Source organism: Schistocerca gregaria, chromosome X (assembly GCF_023897955.1).
Source record: "Schistocerca gregaria isolate iqSchGreg1 chromosome X, iqSchGreg1.2, whole genome shotgun sequence".
Classification (NCBI taxonomy): domain Eukaryota; kingdom Metazoa; phylum Arthropoda; class Insecta; order Orthoptera; family Acrididae; genus Schistocerca; species Schistocerca gregaria.
In genome coordinates this window covers 444,401,910-444,406,301 of record NC_064931.1, presented here as the reverse complement: position 1 = coordinate 444,406,301, position 4,392 = coordinate 444,401,910, and the positions used below count along the sequence as shown (strand labels likewise).

General features: G+C 44.1%; 1 non-coding gene across 1 annotated transcript; it reads right to left on the bottom strand.

Annotated features, from left to right (window-relative positions):
• Positions 1-720: 720 nt before the first annotated feature.
• Trnat-ugu (transfer RNA threonine (anticodon UGU)) lies at positions 721-794 on the bottom strand. Its single transcript has one exon. It is a non-coding gene; the product is annotated as a tRNA-Thr (tRNA).
• Between the last annotated feature and the right edge of the window lie 3,598 nt (positions 795-4,392).

The window sequence follows — 4,392 nt, the reverse complement described above, 5'->3', positions numbered from 1 at the left end:
AACAACACTAGTACTTACACTTATCAGATACCATTAGTCTATTTTGCTTAATCGCTGCTGTACTCAGCTGTACGGAGAATAGTCAAGCTGTTTGAGAATGAGGCTGGAGTTACGTCCATGTCATGACAGAGCCAGGCTGCGAAGATTTTCATCACTTATGCTTGATAGAAACCTTGATTTATTCATTTTCATCATCGAGAAAAATCTTTCACAAACATATGTCGACCCGAACATGGATATAACTCTCGCGCTTCTCGGTGCAGGCGTGGAAATTCTTGTTGTGAAAAATTTTCGTAGCATTCTTTTGTACTTCGCACTGTTAAGAACTTGTTCTTCAGTCTTTTATTGCACTGTAGGTCGATCGGTTCCGTCTGTAGATCATTCGGAGCATCTTCAACTAATGACGAGAACGGTCGAGCAAAGAGGCGAATGACAGGAGACAAACTCGTAACATCTGCAAATCGAGCTCGAAATTATTCCTTAATTTTTACAATTATTGACACGTTTTCTTGAAATTTAGCACTTTCATAGACCAGTGCAAGAGTCGGGAAATGTGCAGTGTTTTCTGTCAATAGCGGGCTCTCCCAAACCGCAAGCTTCCTTCCAAAGGCATTTACTTTTTCGAACGTGTTAGAAATTATATTAAATGATGACTAACTGACAACCTCAGCTGTCGACAGGTGTTGTTGATATATCTCAATGTGGACAGCTGAAAATGTGTTCCTCGAGCGGGACTCGAACCCGGGATCTCCTGCTTACATGGCAGACGCTCTATCCTTCTGAGCCACCGAGGACACAGATGAATAGTGCGACTGCAGGGACTTATCCTTTGCACGCCTCCCGTGAGACTAACACTCCCAACTGTCCACAATTCTACATATGTATTGTAACTTATAGACATTTGCCCACGCACTCATTACTCGCGCACGCTTTGGCGATTTACGTAAGAGTTTGGGCAACCTGTGTGCATCCGCACAGACGAAATGTCTGTGGCAAATGTCTATAAGGTACAATACATATGTAGAATTGTGGACAGTTGGGAGTGTGAGTCTCACTGGAGGCGTGCAAGGGATAAGTCCCTGCAGTCGCACTATTCATCTGTGTCCTCGGTGGCTCAGAAGGATAGAGCGTCTGCCATGTAAGCAGGAGATCCCGGGTTAGAGTCCCGGTCGGAGCACACATTTTCAGCTGTCCACATCGAGATATATCAACAACACCTGTCGGCAGCTGAGATTGTCAGTTAGTCATCATTTATTCCAGGGAAAAGCTGCACGGTCATCAACAGTAACTGTTCTTTCGAGAACAAGTTACTGTCTTCGTATATTTAGAAATTATATTATTTTCACCTTGCAAGCTGACGTTCAGGCTGTTCATGTGAGACGTATTGTCCACGAGAAGTGCAAGGTCTCATATCCAACAAGGGTCTTCCAACATAGGTTCACTTTTTCCCTTATCATGTAAGAATGTTACTATGACCAAACGTAAATCAGAAATATTTTCAGCATTTTATCTCAACTGAGCCAGCGTACTTCGGTTAGTAAGGTATGTCTCCGTACTCCGCTCCTAATTCCTCCAAGAACCGCTGAAAGTCCATGTGTCTTCAGACAGTTTACAGTACGCACAACAACGTGCATGAAGTTTGCTAACTTTACTGATTTTGTACAAAGCGGTGGCGGCTGGACATTTGGATGGCCCAAGCCCAAACCCCGGTCCCCCAGAAAGGCGATCAGCATCAGAGACGAGAGTCACCCAGCAGGTGACTCAACAGTGTAAAGGCGCTAGGTCGAAGATCAGTGCTTTCGGGAAGACGACAGTTCAGTCCCGCGTCCGGCCACTCTGATTTAGGTTTTCCGTGATTTCCGTAAAGCGCTCCAGGAAAAATGCAAGGATGGTCCCTTTCAAAGGGCACTGCCGATTTCCTGTCCCGTCCCTCCGTAATCCGCCTGGCTTCCTCCCCTAAACAATCCAACCCTTTCGAAGATCAGGCAATGGCCTGCAACTATCGGCGGCAGGCCGATAGTTGCAACTGGCTGATGTATACATCGGCAACTGGCTGATGTATGTATGTGTGTAGACTGGCACGGACATCCCCGCGGCTAGTGGCTGATGATGACTGAGAATGAGTGCCTGAACTTGGCGGTATTACTGCTAAAATTTCGGCTGTCGTTTCTGCACAGTTGTGGTTTTGCCAACCAAGCCAACTTACCAGACCCAGTCATTGAGCAACCATAACATTATGCTCCATTTATATCAACAGCATCGTAGCCCTGGTGGTGTTGTTAAGGTGTCGCAAATTCTCGTTCTAGAAGCCCTGTCTAACGACTTCCGGCATAGTCAGCTTGCTGAGTCCTGGTTCTTCGTTTCTGTATGTGTGTGCTTCCAACATGGCATCTACATACAGAGCTGGTGCGCGATTACCTCCTAATGACGTCGTTTTGCTAAGTCGTAACAAGAGCCGTCTGCTTCGCCAAGCGGAACTGTGTCACAAAAGTACAGCTTTTGAGTTCTACCGATTTCTGCTCCACAGGTTCCTTCTCAAAACTCCTCAGTACGTTCGAATGCACTGAGCTCCGACATACAGGTGTTGGATAAAAATATGAAGACATCGCGAGAAATGCATGTTTGAACATAAATTAAGATGCTAGCGAAGCGTCCAGATTGAGGTATTCTATTTGACTAGGAATGGCATCTGTGCAATGTCCACAATACGTGGCTACATACAGTTGTGTCCAGAAAATTGGTCTGCGCTGTTGGGAGCGGATTATATTGGAGCTTAGTAAAGTCGAACGTGAGCAAATTGTTGGTGCTCATATAGGTAGATGCTTCCGTAACCAAGGTAGCCGACGTGCGTGCTGTTACGAGAAGCAGCGTATTGAAAATTTATATCGCGAACAGGGACAGCGGAAATACATCATCCGCTAAGTCACAAAGCGGCCGAAAGTGTACGTTGAGTGATGGTGACACTCGAGCATTGAAAAGGATTGTGACGAAAAATAAGAGACAGACAGACGAAAAAGCCATTGCGGAACTGAAAGTCACATTCACGAACCCTGTCAACAGGAAAACAATACAAAGGGAGCTCAATGAGCAGAGAATTTCAGGAAAAGCTGGAAAACTGGTACAAATGGCCAAAACAGGAAGACGTGTTTCCGAAGACTTAAAACCTGGACTGTGGAGCAATGGTAGAAAGTAATTTGGTCGAATGAATGTTGTTTCGAACTGTTTCCAACTGCTCGTTCAGTTTACGCCCTCAAAGCAAAACAGCGGACGGAGTTCGGTGATTATTTGAGCAGAGATATCGTGATATTCCAAGGACCCCATGGTCACTCCGAGAGGCTGCACTACTTCCTAGAATTATGTGACCGTTTTGGCTGATCAGGTGCAACGTTAGTTTCCCAGTGGTGTTGAAGACGACAGGGCCCCAGTTCGCACAGCTCCCGAGACTACCGGAAGCTGTTTTGAATGCTAGCGGGTATCCTACACCGTACTGGGCGTGGTAATGTGTTGTGTTTTTGGTGTTTCCATATTGTTGTCCATTCCATGTACGTCTCTCTATAATTCTGGACTCTCTCTCTCTGTCACTTGTTTAGTGCTACATGATTCACAATTTACCGCAATTCACAGCCCATGTAACATTTTTCCATGCTATTCTTGTAAATCACAAAAAGTGCAAACCTGTTTTTAATATTATAATAACATACCATTGCGGTCAACGACAGACAAGTGATGAGGAAAACCTACATCGACTTAGTGAACATTGTAATTCAAATGGCGGCTATATTGTTTTTATGTCTAGATTTAAATGGAACTCTATCTCATCTGAGGCGGAAATGTTTTACTAATGACAGAAAGACAGCACTAATGGAAAAATATATCTATCGCTGGCATCACACGCTATGCCTCAGCTATCAGGTCTGACGCATGGGTAATGCGCTGTCACGTCAGGCTGACATATTTAATGGTACCAGTGAAGATAAATCTGCCTACTGCATTACGTAAGCTGGTTTTTCCGTTTTACGTGTTAAGCTGTGGTTTATTCATTGATTAACCTTTCTGTTGGCGAATAACAACCCCCAAATCATTTTTCCAAATTTTTTGCTCAGAATGAGCTAATTTATATTTTACTTCTGATAAACTGAAGGAGTATCCTTGAAGTTCAGCTGAATGCACAATAAGCGATCGCACAGTGTTTACCATTATTTTAAGAATAAAAGAGACACAAAATTATTTAATATGCACAAATATCTGACTGCTTTGCACAAAAAGTTATGCATCCGGCATGGTGACGCTAATCTCTGTTCGGACAAATATATCAACTTACATTCACTGATCCGTAAGCTAAACAGAGTGACAGAGAATGTTACTAAAAATTGAGGAAAGTGATATCAGCGG